This window comes from Ambystoma mexicanum, unplaced genomic scaffold (genome assembly GCF_040938575.1).
Source record: "Ambystoma mexicanum isolate Mex_15411 unplaced genomic scaffold, UKY_AmexF1_1 Mex_scaf34, whole genome shotgun sequence".
NCBI classification, from domain to species: Eukaryota; Metazoa; Chordata; class Amphibia; order Caudata; family Ambystomatidae; genus Ambystoma; species Ambystoma mexicanum.
The window spans coordinates 833,277-858,936 of record NW_027182449.1 but is presented as its reverse complement, the minus strand read 5'-3'; the positions used below and the strand labels follow the sequence as shown (position 1 = coordinate 858,936).

General features: G+C 54.2%; 7 non-coding genes and 1 pseudogene across 7 annotated transcripts; all 8 read right to left on the bottom strand.

The window, feature by feature from the left end:
• Positions 1-195: 195 nt before the first annotated feature.
• On the bottom strand, positions 196-314 carry LOC138559013 (5S ribosomal RNA). Its single transcript, XR_011299131.1, has one exon. It is a non-coding gene; the product is annotated as a 5S ribosomal RNA (ribosomal RNA).
• Positions 315-3,438: 3,124 nt separating this feature from the next.
• Positions 3,439-3,547, bottom strand: LOC138559034 (5S ribosomal RNA; annotated as a pseudogene).
• Positions 3,548-6,673: 3,126 nt separating this feature from the next.
• On the bottom strand, positions 6,674-6,792 carry LOC138558704 (5S ribosomal RNA). The gene has a single exon (XR_011298824.1). It is a non-coding gene; the product is annotated as a 5S ribosomal RNA (ribosomal RNA).
• A 3,126-nt stretch (positions 6,793-9,918) lies between these two features.
• Positions 9,919-10,037, bottom strand: LOC138558703 (5S ribosomal RNA). The gene has a single exon (XR_011298823.1). It is a non-coding gene; the product is annotated as a 5S ribosomal RNA (ribosomal RNA).
• Positions 10,038-13,163: 3,126 nt separating this feature from the next.
• Positions 13,164-13,282, bottom strand: LOC138558701 (5S ribosomal RNA). The gene has a single exon (XR_011298821.1). It is a non-coding gene; the product is annotated as a 5S ribosomal RNA (ribosomal RNA).
• Positions 13,283-16,406: 3,124 nt separating this feature from the next.
• LOC138558700 (5S ribosomal RNA) lies at positions 16,407-16,525 on the bottom strand. Its single transcript, XR_011298820.1, has one exon. It is a non-coding gene; the product is annotated as a 5S ribosomal RNA (ribosomal RNA).
• A 3,121-nt stretch (positions 16,526-19,646) lies between these two features.
• LOC138559016 (5S ribosomal RNA) lies at positions 19,647-19,764 on the bottom strand. The gene has a single exon (XR_011299134.1). It is a non-coding gene; the product is annotated as a 5S ribosomal RNA (ribosomal RNA).
• Positions 19,765-22,890: 3,126 nt separating this feature from the next.
• Positions 22,891-23,009, bottom strand: LOC138558699 (5S ribosomal RNA). Its single transcript, XR_011298819.1, has one exon. It is a non-coding gene; the product is annotated as a 5S ribosomal RNA (ribosomal RNA).
• Positions 23,010-25,660: the final 2,651 nt, after the last annotated feature.

The window sequence follows — 25,660 nt, the reverse complement described above, 5'->3', positions numbered from 1 at the left end:
TGCTGCTGCTGCTCCAAGTTAGTTTGGCGACAACGTGTCCGCCTCTGACGGGGCTCTGCATTGGAGCGAGGGCTGCTGTCTGCCCCTGTGCCTTTTTCACGCGCCGTGTTTGTTAAAATTAAAAGCGGAATGGAGGAAAAATGTAGTTCAAGACGGAGAAGACGAACGCCGCCTATCGGGCACAGAGTAGCAAAATGCCTACAGCACCTGGTATTAACAGGCGGTCTCCCATCCAAGTACTAACCAGGCCCGACCCTGCTTAGCTTCCGAGATCGGACGAGATCGGGCGCATTCAGGGTGGTATGGCCGTAGGCGAAGAGTGCGCCGATTCCGAGCCTCTTGTGCTGTGTCGGCTCCTCCGACGTCCACTGCCCTCTTGCAAGGCTGAACGCTGTCCTCTGCAGTGTGCTTCTGCCCTTCTTTTTGCCTCAAGCTCAGGAGCCACAGCTGCCAGCTTGGAAAAGCAACGAGCAGCTCCATGCACCCACTTTTGAAATACCCACTTGCCTACTCATGTTTGCAAAGAAAGTGTCTGTAAATTCAGGCCAAGCCACACTTGCACTCACTCACCCAAGCATCCGTTCCTTACAAAACTTTAAAAAAAAACTCGGAAAGAAAGATGGAAATAAACACACACACAATTTTCCTGCTGGGGGCTCCTCGACGCTTTGGAAGGCAGAGGGTGATGTTGGTTGAGGCCCTTACCATATCGGGCTGGTGACCTACAAGTCCAGGAAAGAAGCAGGCCCAGTAACAGCAGCTGAGGCCCCCAGCCCAGCCCAGCCCAGGCAGGCATCAGCTTAAGGCTGACTCTACCCCACTGCTGCCCCAAGTTGGTTTGGCAAAAGTTTGCAAAGAAGCTGCCCGTGAATTTACCTCAAGCCACACTAGCACTCACCCAGGCGTCAGTTCCTTACAAAAATAGAAAGCACCTCTAAAAAAAGAAGAAATAAACACACACACAATTTTCCTGCTGCGGTCTCCTCGACTCTTTGGAAGGCAGAGGGCGATGTTGGTTGAGGCCTTACCTTCTCAGGCTGGCGGCCTACAAGTCCAGGAAAGAAGCAGGCCCAGTAACAGCAACTGAGGCCCCCAGCCCAGCCACGCCTAGGCAGGCATCAGCGGAAGGCTGACTCTCTACCCCAGTGCTGCCCCAAGTTGTTTTGGCAAAAGTTTGCAAAGAAGCTGCCCGTAAATTTACCTCAAGCCACACTAGCACTCACCCAGGCGTCGGTTCCTTACAAAAATAGAAAGCATCTCTAAAAAAGAAGAAATAAACACACACACAATTTTCCTGCTGGGGACTCCTCGACTCTTTGGAAGGCAGAGGGCGATGTTGGTTGAGGCCCTTACTTTCTCCGGCTGGTGGCCTACAAGTCCAGGAAAGAAGCAGGCCCAGTAACAGCAGCTGAGGCCCCCAGCCCAGCCACGCCTAGGCAGGCATCAGCAGAAGGCTGACTCTCTACCCCACTGCTGCCCCAAGTTGGTTTGGCAAAAGTTTGCAAAGAAGATGCCTGTAAATTTAACTCACGCCACACTAGCACTCACCCAGGCGTCAGTTCCTTACAAAAATAGAAAGCACCTCTAAAAAAAGAAGAAATAAACACACACACAATTTTCCTGCTGCGGTCTCCTCGACTCTTTGGAAGGCAGAGGGCGATGTTGGTTGAGGCCTTACCTTCTCAGGCTGGCGGCCTACAAGTCCAGGAAAGAAGCAGGCCCAGTAACAGCAACTGAGGCCCCCAGCCCAGCCACGCCTAGGCAGGCATCAGCGGAAGGCTGACTCTCTACCCCAGTGCTGCCCCAAGTTGGTTTGGCAAAAGTTTGCAAAGAAGCTGCCCGTAAATTTACCTCAAGCCACACTAGCACTCACCCAGGCGTCGGTTCCTTACAAAAATAGAAAGCATCTCTAAAAAAAGAAGAAATACACACACACAATTTTCCTGCTGGGGACACCTCGACTCTTTGGAAGGCAGAGGGCGATGTTGGTTGAGGCCCTTACCTTCTCGGGCTGGTGGCCTACAAGTCCAGGAAAGAAGCAGGCCCAGTAACAGCAGCTGAGGCCCCCAGACCAGCCCAGCCCAGGCAGGCATCAGCAGAAGGCTGACTCTCTACCCCACTGCTGCTCCAAGTTGGTTTGGCAAAAGTTTGCAAAGAAGATGCCTGTAAATTTAGCTCACGCCACACTAGCACTCACCCAGGCGTCGTTTCCTTACAAAAATAGAAAGCATCTCTAAAAAAGAAGAAATAAACACACACACAATTTTCCTGCTGGGGACTCCTCGACTCTTTGGAAGGCAGAGGGCGATGTTGGTTGAGGCCCTTACTTTCTCCGGCTGGTGGCCTACAAGTCCAGGAAAGAAGCAGGCCCAGTAACAGCAGCTGAGGCCCCCAGCCCAGCCACGCCTAGGCAGGCATCAGCAGAAGGCTGACTCTCTACCCCACTGCTGCCCCAAGTTGGTTTGGCAAAAGTTTGCAAAGAAGCTGCCCGTGAATTTACCTCAAGCCACACTAGCACTCATCCAGGCGTCAGTTCCTTGCAAAAATAGAAAGCACCTCTAAAAAAAGAAGAAATAAACACACACACAATTTTCCTGCTGCGGTCTCCTCGACTCCTTAGAAGGCGGAGGGCAACCTTCGCCGCTGGTGGCCTTCACATGCAGGAAAGAAGCACACCCAGGAACAGCAGCTGAGGCTCCCAGCCCAGGCAGGCTTCAGCTGAAGGCCGACTTGGGAAGCACTGAGGCCAGACCCTGGGCTCCTGGGTCCCTCGGCTGAAGGCTCGAGGCCAGACCCCTTGGCTCCTGTGTCCCTTGGCTGAAGGCTCGACCAGTGCTCGACCAGGCTCGATCAGGCGAGATATTAGGTAGCATGGGGCCCAGCTGGGACTTCTAGGAAGCTTAGGGTGACGGCCGCTTCTGCCCCATCATCCAGAGGCCTGGCTATGGAGAGGCATGATGTGGCCTCCCTCCCTTCCTGCCTCTTGTAGGCACTTCTCCCCCGTGAGCACTTCCCGCTCCAGGTGTCCCCTTGTCTCCCAGGGTGCACTCTTCCTCTAGAGCCCACATATGCAGATGAGGCCCATCCACTTGCCTCCCCTAGCTGTAGGGGGCCTTGCGCGTCCACTGGAGAGAAAACGGGGAGACGCTGGAGGTGCTTTGCCAGGGACACGAGTGGCCCTTTCTGGCTGCATCCACCCACCCGAGGCGGCAAGCTGCTGCCCTGGCTTCAGTCTCCTGCTGCTGCTGCTGCTGCTCCAAGTTAGTTTGGCGACAACGTGTCCGCCTCTGACGGGGCTCTGCATTGGAGCGAGGGCTGCTGTCTGCCCCTGTGCCTTTTTCACGCGCCGTGTTTGTTAAAATTAAAAGCGGAATGGAGGAAAAATGTAGTTCAAGACGGAGAAGACGAACGCCGCCTATCGGGCACAGAGTAGCAAAATGCCTACAGCACCTGGTATTCCCAGGCGGTCTCCCATCCAAGTACTAACCAGGCCCGACCCTGCTTAGCTTCCGAGATCGGGCGCATTCAGGGTGGTATGGCCGTAGGCGAAGAGTGCGCCGATTCCGAGCCTCTTGTGCTGTGTCGGCTCCTCCGACGTCCACTGCCCTCTTGCAAGGCTGAACGCTGTCCTCTGCAGTGTGCTTCTGCCCTTCTTTTTGCCTCAAGCTCAGGAGCCACAGCTGCCAGCTTGGAAAAGCAACGAGCAGCTCCATGCACCCACTTTTGAAATACCCACTTGCCTACTCATGTTTGCAAAGAAAGTGTCTGTAAATTCAGGCCAAGCCACACTTGCACTCACTCACCCAAGCATCCGTTCCTTACAAAACTTTAAAAAAAAACTCGGAAAGAAAGATGGAAATAAACACACACACAATTTTCCTGCTGGGGGCTCCTCGACGCTTTGGAAGGCAGAGGGTGATGTTGGTTGAGGCCCTTACCATATCGGGCTGGTGACCTACAAGTCCAGGAAAGAAGCAGGCCCAGTAACAGCAGCTGAGGCCCCCAGCCCAGCCCAGCCCAGGCAGGCATCAGCTTAAGGCTGACTCTCTACCCCACTGCTGCCCCAAGTTGGTTTGGCAAAAGTTTGCAAAGAAGCTGCCCGTGAATTTACCTCAAGCCACACTAGCACTCACCCAGGCGTCAGTTCCTTACAAAAATAGAAAGCACCTCTAAAAAAAGAAGAAATAAACACACACACAATTTTCCTGCTGCGGTCTCCTCGACTCTTTGGAAGGCAGAGGGCGATGTTGGTTGAGGCCTTACCTTCTCAGGCTGGCGGCCTACAAGTCCAGGAAAGAAGCAGGCCCAGTAACAGCAACTGAGGCCCCCAGCCCAGCCACGCCTAGGCAGGCATCAGCGGAAGGCTGACTCTCTACCCCAGTGCTGCCCCAAGTTGTTTTGGCAAAAGTTTGCAAAGAAGCTGCCCGTAAATTTACCTCAAGCCACACTAGCACTCACCCAGGCGTCGGTTCCTTACAAAAATAGAAAGCATCTCTAAAAAAGAAGAAATAAACACACACACAATTTTCCTGCTGGGGACTCCTCGACTCTTTGGAAGGCAGAGGGCGATGTTGGTTGAGGCCCTTACTTTCTCCGGCTGGTGGCCTACAAGTCCAGGAAAGAAGCAGGCCCAGTAACAGCAGCTGAGGCCCCCAGCCCAGCCACGCCTAGGCAGGCATCAGCAGAAGGCTGACTCTCTACCCCACTGCTGCCCCAAGTTGGTTTGGCAAAAGTTTGCAAAGAAGATGCCTGTAAATTTAACTCACGCCACACTAGCACTCACCCAGGCGTCAGTTCCTTACAAAAATAGAAAGCACCTCTAAAAAAAGAAGAAATAAACACACACACAATTTTCCTGCTGCGGTCTCCTCGACTCTTTGGAAGGCAGAGGGCGATGTTGGTTGAGGCCTTACCTTCTCAGGCTGGCGGCCTACAAGTCCAGGAAAGAAGCAGGCCCAGTAACAGCAACTGAGGCCCCCAGCCCAGCCACGCCTAGGCAGGCATCAGCGGAAGGCTGACTCTCTACCCCAGTGCTGCCCCAAGTTGGTTTGGCAAAAGTTTGCAAAGAAGCTGCCCGTAAATTTACCTCAAGCCACACTAGCACTCACCCAGGCGTCGGTTCCTTACAAAAATAGAAAGCATCTCTAAAAAAAGAAGAAATACACACACACAATTTTCCTGCTGGGGACACCTCGACTCTTTGGAAGGCAGAGGGCGATGTTGGTTGAGGCCCTTACCTTCTCGGGCTGGTGGCCTACAAGTCCAGGAAAGAAGCAGGCCCAGTAACAGCAGCTGAGGCCCCCAGACCAGCCCAGCCCAGGCAGGCATCAGCAGAAGGCTGACTCTCTACCCCACTGCTGCTCCAAGTTGGTTTGGCAAAAGTTTGCAAAGAAGATGCCTGTAAATTTAGCTCACGCCACACTAGCACTCACCCAGGCGTCGTTTCCTTACAAAAATAGAAAGCATCTCTAAAAAAGAAGAAATAAACACACACACAATTTTCCTGCTGGGGACTCCTCGACTCTTTGGAAGGCAGAGGGCGATGTTGGTTGAGGCCCTTACTTTCTCCGGCTGGTGGCCTACAAGTCCAGGAAAGAAGCAGGCCCAGTAACAGCAGCTGAGGCCCCCAGCCCAGCCACGCCTAGGCAGGCATCAGCAGAAGGCTAACTCTCTACCCCACTGCTGCCCCAAGTTGGTTTGGCAAAAGTTTGCAAAGAAGCTGCCCGTGAATTTACCTCAAGCCACACTAGCACTCATCCAGGCGTCAGTTCCTTGCAAAAATAGAAAGCACCTCTAAAAAAAGAAGAAATAAACACACACACAATTTTCCTGCTGCGGTCTCCTCGACTCCTTAGAAGGCGGAGGGCAACCTTCGCCGCTGGTGGCCTTCACATGCAGGAAAGAAGCACACCCAGGAACAGCAGCTGAGGCTCCCAGCCCAGGCAGGCTTCAGCTGAAGGCCGACTTGGGAAGCACTGAGGCCAGACCCTGGGCTCCTGGGTCCCTCGGCTGAAGGCTCGAGGCCAGACCCCTTGGCTCCTGTGTCCCTTGGCTGAAGGCTCGACCAGTGCTCGACCAGGCTCGATCAGGCGAGATATTAGGTAGCATGGGGCCCAGCTGGGACTTCTAGGAAGCTTAGGGTGACGGCCGCTTCTGCCCCATCATCCAGAGGCCTGGCTATGGAGAGGCATGATGTGGCCTCCCTCCCTTCCTGCCTCTTGTAGGCACTTCTCCCCCGTGAGCACTTCCCGCTCCAGGTGTCCCCTTGTCTCCCAGGGTGCACTCTTCCTCTAGAGCCCACATATGCAGATGAGGCCCATCCACTTGCCTCCCCTAGCTGTAGGGGGCCTTGCGCGTCCACTGGAGAGAAAACGGGGAGACGCTGGAGGTGCTTTGCCAGGGACACGAGTGGCCCTTTCTGGCTGCATCCACCCACCCGAGGCGGCAAGCTGCTGCCCTGGCTTCAGTCTCCTGCTGCTGCTGCTGCTGCTCCAAGTTAGTTTGGCGACAACGTGTCCGCCTCTGACGGGGCTCTGCATTGGAGCGAGGGCTGCTGTCTGCCCCTGTGCCTTTTTCACGCGCCGTGTTTGTTAAAATTAAAAGCGGAATGGAGGAAAAATGTAGTTCAAGACGGAGAAGACGAACGCCGCCTATCGGGCACAGAGTAGCAAAATGCCTACAGCACCTGGTATTCCCAGGCGGTCTCCCATCCAAGTACTAACCAGGCCCGACCCTGCTTAGCTTCCGAGATCGGACGAGATCGGGCGCATTCAGGGTGGTATGGCCGTAGGCGAAGAGTGCGCCGATTCCGAGCCTCTTGTGCTGTGTCGGCTCCTCCGACGTCCACTGCCCTCTTGCAAGGCTGAACGCTGTCCTCTGCAGTGTGCTTCTGCCCTTCTTTTTGCCTCAAGCTCAGGAGCCACAGCTGCCAGCTTGGAAAAGCAACGAGCAGCTCCATGCACCCACTTTTGAAATACCCACTTGCCTACTCATGTTTGCAAAGAAAGTGTCTGTAAATTCAGGCCAAGCCACACTTGCACTCACTCACCCAAGCATCCGTTCCTTACAAAACTTTAAAAAAAAACTCGGAAAGAAAGATGGAAATAAACACACACACAATTTTCCTGCTGGGGGCTCCTCGACGCTTTGGAAGGCAGAGGGTGATGTTGGTTGAGGCCCTTACCATATCGGGCTGGTGACCTACAAGTCCAGGAAAGAAGAAGGCCCAGTAACAGCAGCTGAGGCCCCCAGCCCAGCCCAGCCCAGGCAGGCATCAGCTTAAGGCTGACTCTCTACCCCACTGCTGCCCCAAGTTGGTTTGGCAAAAGTTTGCAAAGAAGCTGCCCGTGAATTTACCTCAAGCCACACTAGCACTCACCCAGGCGTCAGTTCCTTACAAAAATAGAAAGCACCTCTAAAAAAAGAAGAAATAAACACACACACAATTTTCCTGCTGCGGTCTCCTCGACTCTTTGGAAGGCAGAGGGCGATGTTGGTTGAGGCCTTACCTTCTCAGGCTGGCGGCCTACAAGTCCAGGAAAGAAGCAGGCCCAGTAACAGCAACTGAGGCCCCCAGCCCAGCCACGCCTAGGCAGGCATCAGCGGAAGGCTGACTCTCTACCCCAGTGCTGCCCCAAGTTGTTTTGGCAAAAGTTTGCAAAGAAGCTGCCCGTAAATTTACCTCAAGCCACACTAGCACTCACCCAGGCGTCGGTTCCTTACAAAAATAGAAAGCATCTCTAAAAAAGAAGAAATAAACACACACACAATTTTCCTGCTGGGGACTCCTCGACTCTTTGGAAGGCAGAGGGCGATGTTGGTTGAGGCCCTTACTTTCTCCGGCTGGTGGCCTACAAGTCCAGGAAAGAAGCAGGCCCAGTAACAGCAGCTGAGGCCCCCAGCCCAGCCACGCCTAGGCAGGCATCAGCAGAAGGCTGACTCTCTACCCCACTGCTGCCCCAAGTTGGTTTGGCAAAAGTTTGCAAAGAAGATGCCTGTAAATTTAACTCACGCCACACTAGCACTCACCCAGGCGTCAGTTCCTTACAAAAATAGAAAGCACCTCTAAAAAAAGAAGAAATAAACACACACACAATTTTCCTGCTGCGGTCTCCTCGACTCTTTGGAAGGCAGAGGGCGATGTTGGTTGAGGCCTTACCTTCTCAGGCTGGCGGCCTACAAGTCCAGGAAAGAAGCAGGCCCAGTAACAGCAACTGAGGCCCCCAGCCCAGCCACGCCTAGGCAGGCATCAGCGGAAGGCTGACTCTCTACCCCAGTGCTGCCCCAAGTTGGTTTGGCAAAAGTTTGCAAAGAAGCTGCCCGTAAATTTACCTCAAGCCACACTAGCACTCACCCAGGCGTCGGTTCCTTACAAAAATAGAAAGCATCTCTAAAAAAAGAAGAAATACACACACACAATTTTCCTGCTGGGGACACCTCGACTCTTTGGAAGGCAGAGGGCGATGTTGGTTGAGGCCCTTACCTTCTCGGGCTGGTGGCCTACAAGTCCAGGAAAGAAGCAGGCCCAGTAACAGCAGCTGAGGCCCCCAGACCAGCCCAGCCCAGGCAGGCATCAGCAGAAGGCTGACTCTCTACCCCACTGCTGCTCCAAGTTGGTTTGGCAAAAGTTTGCAAAGAAGATGCCTGTAAATTTAGCTCACGCCACACTAGCACTCACCCAGGCGTCGTTTCCTTACAAAAATAGAAAGCATCTCTAAAAAAGAAGAAATAAACACACACACAATTTTCCTGCTGGGGACTCCTCGACTCTTTGGAAGGCAGAGGGCGATGTTGGTTGAGGCCCTTACTTTCTCCGGCTGGTGGCCTACAAGTCCAGGAAAGAAGCAGGCCCAGTAACAGCAGCTGAGGCCCCCAGCCCAGCCACGCCTAGGCAGGCATCAGCAGAAGGCTGACTCTCTACCCCACTGCTGCCCCAAGTTGGTTTGGCAAAAGTTTGCAAAGAAGCTGCCCGTGAATTTACCTCAAGCCACACTAGCACTCATCCAGGCGTCAGTTCCTTGCAAAAATAGAAAGCACCTCTAAAAAAAGAAGAAATAAACACACACACAATTTTCCTGCTGCGGTCTCCTCGACTCCTTAGAAGGCGGAGGGCAACCTTCGCCGCTGGTGGCCTTCACATGCAGGAAAGAAGCACACCCAGGAACAGCAGCTGAGGCTCCCAGCCCAGGCAGGCTTCAGCTGAAGGCCGACTTGGGAAGCACTGAGGCCAGACCCTGGGCTCCTGGGTCCCTCGGCTGAAGGCTCGAGGCCAGACCCCTTGGCTCCTGTGTCCCTTGGCTGAAGGCTCGACCAGTGCTCGACCAGGCTCGATCAGGCGAGATATTAGGTAGCATGGGGCCCAGCTGGGACTTCTAGGAAGCTTAGGGTGACGGCCGCTTCTGCCCCATCATCCAGAGGCCTGGCTATGGAGAGGCATGATGTGGCCTCCCTCCCTTCCTGCCTCTTGTAGGCACTTCTCCCCCGTGAGCACTTCCCGCTCCAGGTGTCCCCTTGTCTCCCAGGGTGCACTCTTCCTCTAGAGCCCACATATGCAGATGAGGCCCATCCACTTGCCTCCCCTAGCTGTAGGGGGCCTTGCGCGTCCACTGGAGAGAAAACGGGGAGACGCTGGAGGTGCTTTGCCAGGGACACGAGTGGCCCTTTCTGGCTGCATCCACCCACCCGAGGCGGCAAGCTGCTGCCCTGGCTTCAGTCTCCTGCTGCTGCTGCTGCTGCTCCAAGTTAGTTTGGCGACAACGTGTCCGCCTCTGACGGGGCTCTGCATTGGAGCGAGGGCTGCTGTCTGCCCCTGTGCCTTTTTCACGCGCCCTGTTTGTTAAAATTAAAAGCGGAATGGAGGAAAAATGTAGTTCAAGACGGAGAAGACGAACGCCGCCTATCGGGCACAGAGTAGCAAAATGCCTACAGCACCTGGTATTCCCAGGCGGTCTCCCATCCAAGTACTAACCAGGCCCGACCCTGCTTAGCTTCCGAGATCGGACGAGATCGGGCGCATTCAGGGTGGTATGGCCGTAGGCGAAGAGTGCGCCGATTCCGAGCCTCTTGTGCTGTGTCGGCTCCTCCGACGTCCACTGCCCTCTTGCAAGGCTGAACGCTGTCCTCTGCAGTGTGCTTCTGCCCTTCTTTTTGCCTCAAGCTCAGGAGCCACAGCTGCCAGCTTGGAAAAGCAACGAGCAGCTCCATGCACCCACTTTTGAAATACCCACTTGCCTACTCATGTTTGCAAAGAAAGTGTCTGTAAATTCAGGCCAAGCCACACTTGCACTCACTCACCCAAGCATCCGTTCCTTACAAAACTTTAAAAAAAAACTCGGAAAGAAAGATGGAAATAAACACACACACAATTTTCCTGCTGGGGGCTCCTCGACGCTTTGGAAGGCAGAGGGTGATGTTGGTTGAGGCCCTTACCATATCGGGCTGGTGACCTACAAGTCCAGGAAAGAAGCAGGCCCAGTAACAGCAGCTGAGGCCCCCAGCCCAGCCCAGCCCAGGCAGGCATCAGCTTAAGGCTGACTCTCTACCCCACTGCTGCCCCAAGTTGGTTTGGCAAAAGTTTGCAAAGAAGCTGCCCGTGAATTTACCTCAAGCCACACTAGCACTCACCCAGGCGTCAGTTCCTTACAAAAATAGAAAGCACCTCTAAAAAAAGAAGAAATAAACACACACACAATTTTCCTGCTGCGGTCTCCTCGACTCTTTGGAAGGCAGAGGGCGATGTTGGTTGAGGCCTTACCTTCTCAGGCTGGCGGCCTACAAGTCCAGGAAAGAAGCAGGCCCAGTAACAGCAACTGAGGCCCCCAGCCCAGCCACGCCTAGGCAGGCATCAGCGGAAGGCTGACTCTCTACCCCAGTGCTGCCCCAAGTTGTTTTGGCAAAAGTTTGCAAAGAAGCTGCCCGTAAATTTACCTCAAGCCACACTAGCACTCACCCAGGCGTCGGTTCCTTACAAAAATAGAAAGCATCTCTAAAAAAGAAGAAATAAACACACACACAATTTTCCTGCTGGGGACTCCTCGACTCTTTGGAAGGCAGAGGGCGATGTTGGTTGAGGCCCTTACTTTCTCCGGCTGGTGGCCTACAAGTCCAGGAAAGAAGCAGGCCCAGTAACAGCAGCTGAGGCCCCCAGCCCAGCCACGCCTAGGCAGGCATCAGCAGAAGGCTGACTCTCTACCCCACTGCTGCCCCAAGTTGGTTTGGCAAAAGTTTGCAAAGAAGATGCCTGTAAATTTAACTCACGCCACACTAGCACTCACCCAGGCGTCAGTTCCTTACAAAAATAGAAAGCACCTCTAAAAAAAGAAGAAATAAACACACACACAATTTTCCTGCTGCGGTCTCCTCGACTCTTTGGAAGGCAGAGGGCGATGTTGGTTGAGGCCTTACCTTCTCAGGCTGGCGGCCTACAAGTCCAGGAAAGAAGCAGGCCCAGTAACAGCAACTGAGGCCCCCAGCCCAGCCACGCCTAGGCAGGCATCAGCGGAAGGCTGACTCTCTACCCCAGTGCTGCCCCAAGTTGGTTTGGCAAAAGTTTGCAAAGAAGCTGCCCGTAAATTTACCTCAAGCCACACTAGCACTCACCCAGGCGTCGGTTCCTTACAAAAATAGAAAGCATCTCTAAAAAAAGAAGAAATACACACACACAATTTTCCTGCTGGGGACACCTCGACTCTTTGGAAGGCAGAGGGCGATGTTGGTTGAGGCCCTTACCTTCTCGGGCTGGTGGCCTACAAGTCCAGGAAAGAAGCAGGCCCAGTAACAGCAGCTGAGGCCCCCAGACCAGCCCAGCCCAGGCAGGCATCAGCAGAAGGCTGACTCTCTACCCCACTGCTGCTCCAAGTTGGTTTGGCAAAAGTTTGCAAAGAAGATGCCTGTAAATTTAGCTCACGCCACACTAGCACTCACCCAGGCGTCGTTTCCTTACAAAAATAGAAAGCATCTCTAAAAAAGAAGAAATAAACACACACACAATTTTCCTGCTGGGGACTCCTCGACTCTTTGGAAGGCAGAGGGCGATGTTGGTTGAGGCCCTTACTTTCTCCGGCTGGTGGCCTACAAGTCCAGGAAAGAAGCAGGCCCAGTAACAGCAGCTGAGGCCCCCAGCCCAGCCACGCCTAGGCAGGCATCAGCAGAAGGCTGACTCTCTACCCCACTGCTGCCCCAAGTTGGTTTGGCAAAAGTTTGCAAAGAAGCTGCCCGTGAATTTACCTCAAGCCACACTAGCACTCATCCAGGCGTCAGTTCCTTGCAAAAATAGAAAGCACCTCTAAAAAAAGAAGAAATAAACACACACACAATTTTCCTGCTGCGGTCTCCTCGACTCCTTAGAAGGCGGAGGGCAACCTTCGCCGCTGGTGGCCTTCACATGCAGGAAAGAAGCACACCCAGGAACAGCAGCTGAGGCTCCCAGCCCAGGCAGGCTTCAGCTGAAGGCCGACTTGGGAAGCACTGAGGCCAGACCCTGGGCTCCTGGGTCCCTCGGCTGAAGGCTCGAGGCCAGACCCCTTGGCTCCTGTGTCCCTTGGCTGAAGGCTCGACCAGTGCTCGACCAGGCTCGATCAGGCGAGATATTAGGTAGCATGGGGCCCAGCTGGGACTTCTAGGAAGCTTAGGGTGACGGCCGCTTCTGCCCCATCATCCAGAGGCCTGGCTATGGAGAGGCATGATGTGGCCTCCCTCCCTTCCTGCCTCTTGTAGGCACTTCTCCCCCGTGAGCACTTCCCGCTCCAGGTGTCCCCTTGTCTCCCAGGGTGCACTCTTCCTCTAGAGCCCACATATGCAGATGAGGCCCATCCACTTGCCTCCCCTAGCTGTAGGGGGCCTTGCGCGTCCACTGGAGAGAAAACGGGGAGACGCTGGAGGTGCTTTGCCAGGGACACGAGTGGCCCTTTCTGGCTGCATCCACCCACCCGAGGCGGCAAGCTGCTGCCCTGGCTTCAGTCTCCTGCTGCTGCTGCTGCTGCTCCAAGTTAGTTTGGCGACAACGTGTCCGCCTCTGACGGGGCTCTGCATTGGAGCGAGGGCTGCTGTCTGCCCCTGTGCCTTTTTCACGCGCCCTGTTTGTTAAAATTAAAAGCGGAATGGAGGAAAAATGTAGTTCAAGACGGAGAAGACGAACGCCGCCTATCGGGCACAGAGTAGCAAAATGCCTACAGCACCTGGTATTCCCAGGCGGTCTCCCATCCAAGTACTAACCAGGCCCGACCCTGCTTAGCTTCCGAGATCGGACGAGATCGGGCGCATTCAGGGTGGTATGGCCGTAGGCGAAGAGTGCGCCGATTCCGAGCCTCTTGTGCTGTGTCGGCTCCTCCGACGTCCACTGCCCTCTTGCAAGGCTGAACGCTGTCCTCTGCAGTGTGCTTCTGCCCTTCTTTTTGCCTCAAGCTCAGGAGCCACAGCTGCCAGCTTGGAAAAGCAACGAGCAGCTCCATGCACCCACTTTTGAAATACCCACTTGCCTACTCATGTTTGCAAAGAAAGTGTCTGTAAATTCAGGCCAAGCCACACTTGCACTCACTCACCCAAGCATCCGTTCCTTACAAAACTTTAAAAAAAAACTCGGAAAGAAAGATGGAAATAAACACACACACAATTTTCCTGCTGGGGGCTCCTCGACGCTTTGGAAGGCAGAGGGTGATGTTGGTTGAGGCCCTTACCATATCGGGCTGGTGACCTACAAGTCCAGGAAAGAAGCAGGCCCAGTAACAGCAGCTGAGGCCCCCAGCCCAGCCCAGCCCAGGCAGGCATCAGCTTAAGGCTGACTCTCTACCCCACTGCTGCCCCAAGTTGGTTTGGCAAAAGTTTGCAAAGAAGCTGCCCGTGAATTTACCTCAAGCCACACTAGCACTCACCCAGGCGTCAGTTCCTTACAAAAATAGAAAGCACCTCTAAAAAAAGAAGAAATAAACACACACACAATTTTCCTGCTGCGGTCTCCTCGACTCTTTGGAAGGCAGAGGGCGATGTTGGTTGAGGCCTTACCTTCTCAGGCTGGCGGCCTACAAGTCCAGGAAAGAAGCAGGCCCAGTAACAGCAACTGAGGCCCCCAGCCCAGCCACGCCTAGGCAGGCATCAGCGGAAGGCTGACTCTCTACCCCAGTGCTGCCCCAAGTTGTTTTGGCAAAAGTTTGCAAAGAAGCTGCCCGTAAATTTACCTCAAGCCACACTAGCACTCACCCAGGCGTCGGTTCCTTACAAAAATAGAAAGCATCTCTAAAAAAGAAGAAATAAACACACACACAATTTTCCTGCTGGGGACTCCTCGACTCTTTGGAAGGCAGAGGGCGATGTTGGTTGAGGCCCTTACTTTCTCCGGCTGGTGGCCTACAAGTCCAGGAAAGAAGCAGGCCCAGTAACAGCAGCTGAGGCCCCCAGCCCAGCCACGCCTAGGCAGGCATCAGCAGAAGGCTGACTCTCTACCCCACTGCTGCCCCAAGTTGGTTTGGCAAAAGTTTGCAAAGAAGATGCCTGTAAATTTAACTCACGCCACACTAGCACTCACCCAGGCGTCAGTTCCTTACAAAAATAGAAAGCACCTCTAAAAAAAGAAGAAATAAACACACACAATTTTCCTGCTGCGGTCTCCTCGACTCTTTGGAAGGCAGAGGGCGATGTTGGTTGAGGCCTTACCTTCTCAGGCTGGCGGCCTACAAGTCCAGGAAAGAAGCAGGCCCAGTAACAGCAACTGAGGCCCCCAGCCCAGCCACGCCTAGGCAGGCATCAGCGGAAGGCTGACTCTCTACCCCAGTGCTGCCCCAAGTTGGTTTGGCAAAAGTTTGCAAAGAAGCTGCCCGTAAATTTACCTCAAGCCACACTAGCACTCACCCAGGCGTCGGTTCCTTACAAAAATAGAAAGCATCTCTAAAAAAAGAAGAAATACACACACACAATTTTCCTGCTGGGGACACCTCGACTCTTTGGAAGGCAGAGGGCGATGTTGGTTGAGGCCCTTACCTTCTCGGGCTGGTGGCCTACAAGTCCAGGAAAGAAGCAGGCCCAGTAACAGCAGCTGAGGCCCCCAGACCAGCCCAGCCCAGGCAGGCATCAGCAGAAGGCTGACTCTCTACCCCACTGCTGCTCCAAGTTGGTTTGGCAAAAGTTTGCAAAGAAGATGCCTGTAAATTTAGCTCACGCCACACTAGCACTCACCCAGGCGTCGTTTCCTTACAAAAATAGAAAGCATCTCTAAAAAAGAAGAAATAAACACACACACAATTTTCCTGCTGGGGACTCCTCGACTCTTTGGAAGGCAGAGGGCGATGTTGGTTGAGGCCCTTACTTTCTCCGGCTGGTGGCCTACAAGTCCAGGAAAGAAGCAGGCCCAGTAACAGCAGCTGAGGCCCCCAGCCCAGCCACGCCTAGGCAGGCATCAGCAGAAGGCTGACTCTCTACCCCACTGCTGCCCCAAGTTGGTTTGGCAAAAGTTTGCAAAGAAGCTGCCCGTGAATTTACCTCAAGCCACACTAGCACTCACCCAGGCGTCAGTTCCTTACAAAAATAGAAAGAATCTCTAAAAAAAGAAGAAATAAACACACACACAATTTTCCTGCTTCTATCCCCTCGACTCCTTGGAAGGCGGAGGGCAACCTTCGCCGCTGGTGGCCTTCACATGCAGGAAAGAAGCACACCCAGGAACAGCAGCTGAGGCTCCCAGCCCAGGCAGGCTTCAGCTGAAGGCCGACTTGGGAAGCACTGAGGCCAGACCCTGGGCTCCTGGGTCCCTCGGCTGAAGGCTCGAGGCCAGACCCCTTGGCTCCTGTGTCCCTTGGCTGAAGGCTCGACCAGTGCTCGACCAGGCTCGATCAGGCGAGATATTAGGTAGCATGGGGCCCAGCTGGGACTTCTAGGAAGCTTAGGGTGACGGCCGCTTCTGCCCCATCATCCAGAGGCCTGGCTATGGAGAGGCATGATGTGGCCTCCCTCCCTTCCTGCCTCTTGTAGGCACTTCTCCCCCGTGAGCACTTCCCGCTCCAGGTGTCCCCTTGTCTCCCAGGGTGCACTCTTCCTCTAGAGCCCACATATGCAGATGAGGCCCATCCACTTGCCTCCCCTAGCTGTAGGGGGCCTTGCGCGTCCACTGGAGAGAAAACGGGGAGACGCTGGAGGTGCTTTGCCAGGGACACGAGTGGCCCTTTCTGGCTGCATCCACCCACCCGAGGCGGCAAGCTGCTGCCCTGGCTTCAGTCTCCTGCTGCTGCTGCTGCTGCTCCAAGTTAGTTTGGCGACAACGTGTCCGCCTCTGACGGGGCTCTGCATTGGAGCGAGGGCTGCTGTCTGCCCCTGTGCCTTTTTCACGCGCCCTGTTTGTTAAAATTAAAAGCGGAATGGAGGAAAAATGTAGTTCAAGACGGAGAAGACGAACGCCGCCTATCGGGCACAGAGTAGCAAAATGCCTACAGCACCTGGTATTCCCAGGCGGTCTCCCATCCAAGTACTAACCAGGCCCGACCCTGCTTAGCTTCCGAGATCGGACGAGATCGGGCGCATTCAGGGTGGTATGGCCGTAGGCGAAGAGTGCGCCGATTCCGAGCCTCTTGTGCTGTGTCGGCTCCTCCGACGTCCACTGCCCTCTTGCAAGGCTGAACGCTGTCCTCTGCAGTGTGCTTCTGCCCTTCTTTTTGCCTCAAGCTCAGGAGCCACAGCTGCCAGCTTGGAAAAGCAACGAGCAGCTCCATGCACCCACTTTTGAAATACCCACTTGCCTACTCATGTTTGCAAAGAAAGTGTCTGTAAATTCAGGCCAAGCCACACTTGCACTCACTCACCCAAGCATCCGTTCCTTACAAAACTTTAAAAAAAAACTCGGAAAGAAAGATGGAAATAAACACACACACAATTTTCCTGCTGGGGGCTCCTCGACGCTTTGGAAGGCAGAGGGTGATGTTGGTTGAGGCCCTTACCATATCGGGCTGGTGACCTACAAGTCCAGGAAAGAAGCAGGCCCAGTAACAGCAGCTGAGGCCCCCAGCCCAGCCCAGCCCAGGCAGGCATCAGCTTAAGGCTGACTCTCTACCCCACTGCTGCCCCAAGTTGGTTTGGCAAAAGTTTGCAAAGAAGCTGCCCGTGAATTTACCTCAAGCCACACTAGCACTCACCCAGGCGTCAGTTCCTTACAAAAATAGAAAGCACCTCTAAAAAAAGAAGAAATAAACACACACACAATTTTCCTGCTGCGGTCTCCTCGACTCTTTGGAAGGCAGAGGGCGATGTTGGTTGAGGCCTTACCTTCTCAGGCTGGCGGCCTACAAGTCCAGGAAAGAAGCAGGCCCAGTAACAGCAACTGAGGCCCCCAGCCCAGCCACGCCTAGGCAGGCATCAGCGGAAGGCTGACTCTCTACCCCAGTGCTGCCCCAAGTTGTTTTGGCAAAAGTTTGCAAAGAAGCTGCCCGTAAATTTACCTCAAGCCACACTAGCACTCACCCAGGCGTCGGTTCCTTACAAAAATAGAAAGCATCTCTAAAAAAGAAGAAATAAACACACACACAATTTTCCTGCTGGGGACTCCTCGACTCTTTGGAAGGCAGAGGGCGATGTTGGTTGAGGCCCTTACTTTCTCCGGCTGGTGGCCTACAAGTCCAGGAAAGAAGCAGGCCCAGTAACAGCAGCTGAGGCCCCCAGCCCAGCCACGCCTAGGCAGGCATCAGCAGAAGGCTGACTCTCTACCCCACTGCTGCCCCAAGTTGGTTTGGCAAAAGTTTGCAAAGAAGATGCCTGTAAATTTAACTCACGCCACACTAGCACTCACCCAGGCGTCAGTTCCTTACAAAAATAGAAAGCACCTCTAAAAAAAGAAGAAATAAACACACACAATTTTCCTGCTGCGGTCTCCTCGACTCTTTGGAAGGCAGAGGGCGATGTTGGTTGAGGCCTTACCTTCTCAGGCTGGCGGCCTACAAGTCCAGGAAAGAAGCAGGCCCAGTAACAGCAACTGAGGCCCCCAGCCCAGCCACGCCTAGGCAGGCATCAGCGGAAGGCTGACTCTCTACCCCAGTGCTGCCCCAAGTTGGTTTGGCAAAAGTTTGCAAAGAAGCTGCCCGTAAATTTACCTCAAGCCACACTAGCACTCACCCAGGCGTCGGTTCCTTACAAAAATAGAAAGCATCTCTAAAAAAAGAAGAAATACACACACACAATTTTCCTGCTGGGGACACCTCGACTCTTTGGAAGGCAGAGGGCGATGTTGGTTGAGGCCCTTACCTTCTCGGGCTGGTGGCCTACAAGTCCAGGAAAGAAGCAGGCCCAGTAACAGCAGCTGAGGCCCCCAGACCAGCCCAGCCCAGGCAGGCATCAGCAGAAGGCTGACTCTCTACCCCACTGCTGCTCCAAGTTGGTTTGGCAAAAGTTTGCAAAGAAGATGCCTGTAAATTTAGCTCACGCCACACTAGCACTCACCCAGGCGTCGTTTCCTTACAAAAATAGAAAGCATCTCTAAAAAAGAAGAAATAAACACACACACAATTTTCCTGCTGGGGACTCCTCGACTCTTTGGAAGGCAGAGGGCGATGTTGGTTGAGGCCCTTACTTTCTCCGGCTGGTGGCCTACAAGTCCAGGAAAGAAGCAGGCCCAGTAACAGCAGCTGAGGCCCCCAGCCCAGCCACGCCTAGGCAGGCATCAGCAGAAGGCTGACTCTCTACCCCACTGCTGCCCCAAGTTGGTTTGGCAAAAGTTTGCAAAGAAGCTGCCCGTGAATTTACCTCAAGCCACACTAGCACTCACCCAGGCGTCAGTTCCTTACAAAAATAGAAAGAATCTCTAAAAAAAGAAGAAATAAACACACACACAATTTTCCTGCTTCTATCCCCTCGACTCCTTGGAAGGCGGAGGGCAACCTTCGCCGCTGGTGGCCTTCACATGCAGGAAAGAAGCACACCCAGGAACAGCAGCTGAGGCTCCCAGCCCAGGCAGGCTTCAGCTGAAGGCCGACTTGGGAAGCACTGAGGCCAGACCCTGGGCTCCTGGGTCCCTCGGTTGAAGGCTCGAGGCCAGACCCCTTGGCTCCTGTGTCCCTTGGCTGAAGGCTCGACCAGTGCTCGACCAGGCTCGATCAGGCGAGATATTAGGTAGCATGGGGCCCAGCTGGGACTTCTAGGAAGCTTAGGGTGACGGCCGCTTCTGCCCCATCATCCAGAGGCCTGGCTATGGAGAGGCATGATGTGGCCTCCCTCCCTTCCTGCCTCTTGTAGGCACTTCTCCCCCGTGAGCACTTCCCGCTCCAGGTGTCCCCTTGTCTCCCAGGGTGCACTCTTCCTCTAGAGCCCACATATGCAGATGAGGCCCATCCACTTGCCTCCCCTAGCTGTAGGGGGCCTTGCGCGTCCACTGGAGAGAAAACGGGGAGACGCTGGAGGTGCTTTGCCAGGGACACGAGTGGCCCTTTCTGGCTGCATCCACCCACCCGAGGCGGCAAGCTGCTGCCCTGGCTTCAGTCTCCTGCTGCTGCTGCTGCTCCAAGTTAGTTTGGCGACAACGTGTCCGCCTCTGACGGGGCTCTGCATTGGAGCGAGGGCTGCTGTCTGCCCCTGTGCCTTTTTCACGCGCCGTGTTTGTTAAAATTAAAAGCGGAATGGAGGAAAAATGTAGTTCAAGACGGAGAAGACGTACGCCGCCTATCGGGCACAGAGTAGCAAAATGCCTACAGCACCTGGTATTCCCAGGCGGTCTCCCATCCAAGTACTAACCAGGCCCGACCCTGCTTAGCTTCCGAGATCGGACGAGATCGGGCGCATTCAGGGTGGTATGGCGTAGGCGAAGAGTGCGCCGATTCCGAGCCTCTTGTGCTGTGTCGGCTCCTCCGACGTCCACTGCCCTCTTGCAAGGCTGAACGCTGTCCTCTGCAGTGTGCTTCTGCCCTTCTTTTTGCCTCAAGCTCAGGAGCCACAGCTGCCAGCTTGGAAAAGCAACGAGCAGCTCCATGCACCCACTTTTGAAATACCCACTTGCCTACTCATGTTTGCAAAGAAAGTGTCTGTAAATTCAGGCCAAGCCACACTTGCACTCACTCACCCAAGCATCCGTTCCTTACAAAACTTTTAAAAAAAACTCGGAAAGAAAGATGGAAATAAACACACACACAATTTTCCTGCTGGGGGCTCCTCGACGCTTTGGAAGGCAGAGGGTGATGTTGGTTGAGGCCCTTACCATATCGGGCTGGTGACCTACAAGTCCAGGAAAGAAGCAGGCCCAGTAACAGCAGCTGAGGCCCCCAGCCCAGCCCAGCCCAGGCAGGCATCAGCTTAAGGCTGACTCTCTACCCCACTGCTGCCCCAAGTTGGTTTGGCAAAAGTTTGCAAAGAAGCTGCCCGTGAATTTACCTCAAGCCACACTAGCACTCACCCAGGCGTCAGTTCCTTACAAAAATAGAAAGCACCTCTAAAAAAAGAAGAAATAAACACACACACAATTTTCCTGCTGCGGTCTCCTCGACTCTTTGGAAGGCAGAGGGCGATGTTGGTTGAGGCCTTACCTTCTCAGGCTGGCGGCCTACAAGTCCAGGAAAGAAGCAGGCCCAGTAACAGCAACTGAGGCCCCCAGCCCAGCCACGCCTAGGCAGGCATCAGCGGAAGGCTGACTCTCTACCCCAGTGCTGCCCCAAGTTGTTTTGGCAAAAGTTTGCAAAGAAGCTGCCCGTAAATTTACCTCAAGCCACACTAGCACTCACCCAGGCGTCGGTTCCTTACAAAAATAGAAAGCATCTCTAAAAAAGAAGAAATAAACACACACACAATTTTCCTGCTGGGGACTCCTCGACTCTTTGGAAGGCAGAGGGCGATGTTGGTTGAGGCCCTTACTTTCTCCGGCTGGTGGCCTACAAGTCCAGGAAAGAAGCAGGCCCAGTAACAGCAGCTGAGGCCCCCAGCCCAGCCACGCCTAGGCAGGCATCAGCAGAAGGCTGACTCTCTACCCCACTGCTGCCCCAAGTTGGTTTGGCAAAAGTTTGCAAAGAAGATGCCTGTAAATTTAACTCACGCCACACTAGCACTCACCCAGGCGTCAGTTCCTTACAAAAATAGAAAGCACCTCTAAAAAAAGAAGAAATAAACACACACACAATTTTCCTGCTGCGGTCTCCTCGACTCTTTGGAAGGCAGAGGGCGATGTTGGTTGAGGCCTTACCTTCTCAGGCTGGCGGCCTACAAGTCCAGGAAAGAAGCAGGCCCAGTAACAGCAACTGAGGCCCCCAGCCCAGCCACGCCTAGGCAGGCATCAGCGGAAGGCTGACTCTCTACCCCAGTGCTGCCCCAAGTTGATTTGGCAAAAGTTTGCAAAGAAGCTGCCCGTAAATTTACCTCAAGCCACACTAGCACTCACCCAGGCGTCGGTTCCTTACAAAAATAGAAAGCATCTCTAAAAAAAGAAGAAATACACACACACAATTTTCCTGCTGGGGACACCTCGACTCTTTGGAAGGCAGAGGGCGATGTTGGTTGAGGTCCTTACCTTCTCGGGCTGGTGGCCTACAAGTCCAGGAAAGAAGCAGGCCCAGTAACAGCAGCTGAGGCCCCCAGACCAGCCCAGCCCAGGCATGCATCAGCAGAAGGCTGACTCTCTACCCCACTGCTGCCCCAAGTTGTTTTGGCAAAAGTTTGCAAAGAAGCTGCCCGTAAATTTACCTCAAGCCACACTAGCACTCACCCAGGCGTCGGTTCCTTACAAAAATAGAAAGCATCTCTAAAAAAGAAGAAATAAACACACACACAATTTTCCTGCTGGGGACTCCTCGACTCTTTGGAAGGCAGAGGGCGATGTTGGTTGAGGCCCTTACTTTCTCCGGCTGGTGGCCTACAAGTCCAGGAAAGAAGCAGGCCCAGTAACAGCAGCTGAGGCCCCCAGCCCAGCCACGCCTAGGCAGGCATCAGCAGAAGGCTGACTCTCTACCCCACTGCTGCCCCAAGTTGGTTTGGCAAAAGTTTGCAAAGAAGCTGCCCGTGAATTTACCTCAAGCCACACTAGCACTCATCCAGGCGTCAGTTCCTTGCAAAAATAGAAAGCACCTCTAAAAAAAGAAGAAATAAACACACACACAATTTTCCTGCTGCGGTCTCCTCGACTCCTTAGAAGGCGGAGGGCAACCTTCGCCGCTGGTGGCCTTCACATGCAGGAAAGAAGCACACCCAGGAACAGCAGCTGAGGCTCCCAGCCCAGGCAGGCTTCAGCTGAAGGCCGACTTGGGAAGCACTGAGGCCAGACCCTGGGCTCCTGGGTCCCTCGGCTGAAGGCTCGAGGCCAGACCCCTTGGCTCCTGTGTCCCTTGGCTGAAGGCTCGACCAGTGCTCGACCAGGCTCGATCAGGCGAGATATTAGGTAGCATGGGGCCCAGCTGGGACTTCTAGGAAGCTTAGGGTGACGGCCGCTTCTGCCCCATCATCCAGAGGCCTGGCTATGGAGAGGCATGATGTGGCCTCCCTCCCTTCCTGCCTCTTGTAGGCACTTCTCCCCCGTGAGCACTTCCCGCTCCAGGTGTCCCCTTGTCTCCCAGGGTGCACTCTTCCTCTAGAGCCCACATATGCAGATGAGGCCCATCCACTTGCCTCCCCTAGCTGTAGGGGGCCTTGCGCGTCCACTGGAGAGAAAACGGGGAGACGCTGGAGGTGCTTTGCCAGGGACACGAGTGGCCCTTTCTGGCTGCATCCACCCACCCGAGGCGGCAAGCTGCTGCCCTGGCTTCAGTCTCCTGCTGCTGCTGCTGCTGCTCCAAGTTAGTTTGGCGACAACGTGTCCGCCTCTGACGGGGCTCTGCATTGGAGCGAGGGCTGCTGTCTGCCCCTGTGCCTTTTTCACGCGCCGTGTTTGTTAAAATTAAAAGCGGAATGGAGGAAAAATGTAGTTCAAGACGGAGAAGACGAACGCCGCCTATCGGGCACAGAGTAGCAAAATGCCTACAGCACCTGGTATTCCCAGGCGGTCTCCCATCCAAGTACTAACCAGGCCCGACCCTGCTTAGCTTCCGAGATCGGACGAGATCGGGCGCATTCAGGGTGGTATGGCCGTAGGCGAAGAGTGCGCCGATTCCGAGCCTCTTGTGCTGTGTCGGCTCCTCCGACGTCCACTGCCCTCTTGCAAGGCTGAACGCTGTCCTCTGCAGTGTGCTTCTGCCCTTCTTTTTGCCTCAAGCTCAGGAGCCACAGCTGCCAGCTTGGAAAAGCAACGAGCAGCTCCATGCACCCACTTTTGAAATACCCACTTGCCTACTCATGTTTGCAAAGAAAGTGTCTGTAAATTCAGGCCAAGCCACACTTGCACTCACTCACCCAAGCATCCGTTCCTTACAAAACTTAAAAAAAAAACTCGGAAAGAAAGATGGAAATAAACACACACACAATTTTCCTGCTGGGGGCTCCTCGACGCTTTGGAAGGCAGAGGGTGATGTTGGTTGAGGCCCTTACCATATCGGGCTGGTGACCTACAAGTCCAGGAAAGAAGCAGGCCCAGTAACAGCAGCTGAGGCCCCCAGCCCAGCCCAGCCCAGGCAGGCATCAGCTTAAGGCTGACTCTCTACCCCACTGCTGCCCCAAGTTGGTTTGGCAAAAGTTTGCAAAGAAGCTGCCCGTGAATTTACCTCAAGCCACACTAGCACTCACCCAGGCGTCAGTTCCTTACAAAAATAGAAAGCACCTCTAAAAAAAGAAGAAATAAACACACACACAATTTTCCTGCTGCGGTCTCCTCGACTCTTTGGAAGGCAGAGGGCGATGTTGGTTGAGGCCTTACCTTCTCAGGCTGGCGGCCTACAAGTCCAGGAAAGAAGCAGGCCCAGTAACAGCAACTGAGGCCCCCAGCCCAGCCACGCCTAGGCAGGCATCAGCGGAAGGCTGACTCTCTACCCCAGTGCTGCCCCAAGTTGTTTTGGCAAAAGTTTGCAAAGAAGCTGCCCGTAAATTTACCTCAAGCCACACTAGCACTCACCCAGGCGTCGGTTCCTTACAAAAATAGAAAGCATCTCTAAAAAAGAAGAAATAAACACACACACAATTTTCCTGCTGGGGACTCCTCGACTCTTTGGAAGGCAGAGGGCGATGTTGGTTGAGGCCCTTACTTTCTCCGGCTGGTGGCCTACAAGTCCAGGAAAGAAGCAGGCCCAGTAACAGCAGCTGAGGCCCCCAGCCCAGCCACGCCTAGGCAGGCATCAGCAGAAGGCTGACTCTCTACCCCACTGCTGCCCCAAGTTGGTTTGGCAAAAGTTTGCAAAGAAGATGCCTGTAAATTTAACTCACGCCACACTAGCACTCACCCAGGCGTCAGTTCCTTACAAAAATAGAAAGCACCTCTAAAAAAAGAAGAAATAAACACACACACAATTTTCCTGCTGCGGTCTCCTCGACTCTTTGGAAGGCAGAGGGCGATGTTGGTTGAGGCCTTACCTTCTCAGGCTGGCGGCCTACAAGTCCAGGAAAGAAGCAGGCCCAGTAACAGCAACTGAGGCCCCCAGCCCAGCCACGCCTAGGCAGGCATCAGCGGAAGGCTGACTCTCTACCCCAGTGCTGCCCCAAGTTGGTTTGGCAAAAGTTTGCAAAGAAGCTGCCCGTAAATTTACCTCAAGCCACACTAGCACTCACCCAGGCGTCGGTTCCTTACAAAAATAGAAAGCATCTCTAAAAAAAGAAGAAATACACACACACAATTTTCCTGCTGGGGACACCTCGACTCTTTGGAAGGCAGAGGGCGATGTTGGTTGAGGCCCTTACCTTCTCGGGCTGGTGGCCTACAAGTCCAGGAAAGAAGCAGGCCCAGTAACAGCAGCTGAGGCCCCCAGACCAGCCCAGCCCAGGCAGGCATCAGCAGAAGGCTGACTCTCTACCCCACTGCTGCTCCAAGTTGGTTTGGCAAAAGTTTGCAAAGAAGATGCCTGTAAATTTAGCTCACGCCACACTAGCACTCACCCAGGCGTCGTTTCCTTACAAAAATAGAAAGCATCTCTAAAAAAGAAGAAATAAACACACACACAATTTTCCTGCTGGGGACTCCTCGACTCTTTGGAAGGCAGAGGGCGATGTTGGTTGAGGCCCTTACTTTCTCCGGCTGGTGGCCTACAAGTCCAGGAAAGAAGCAGGCCCAGTAACAGCAGCTGAGGCCCCCAGCCCAGCCACGCCTAGGCAGGCATCAGCAGAAGGCTGACTCTCTACCCCACTGCTGCCCCAAGTTGGTTTGGCAAAAGTTTGCAAAGAAGCTGCCCGTGAATTTACCTCAAGCCACACTAGCACTCACCCAGGCGTCAGTTCCTTACAAAAATAGAAAGAATCTCTAAAAAAGAAGAAATAAACACACACACAATTTTCCTGCTTCTATCCCCTCGACTCCTTGGAAGGCGGAGGGCAACCTTCGCCGCTGGTGGCCTTCACATGCAGGAAAGAAGCACACCCAGGAACAGCAGCTGAGGCTCCCAGCCCAGGCAGGCTTCAGCTGAAGGCCGACTTGGGAAGCACTGAGGCCAGACCCTGGGCTCCTGGGTCCCTCGGTTGAAGGCTCGAGGCCAGACCCCTTGGCTCCTGTGTCCCTTGGATGAAGGCTCGACCAGTGCTCGACCAGGCTCGATCAGGCGAGATATTAGGTAGCATGGGGCCCAGCTGGGACTTCTAGGAAGCTTAGGGTGACGGCCGCTTCTGCCCCATCATCCAGAGGCCTGGCTATGGAGAGGCATGATGTGGC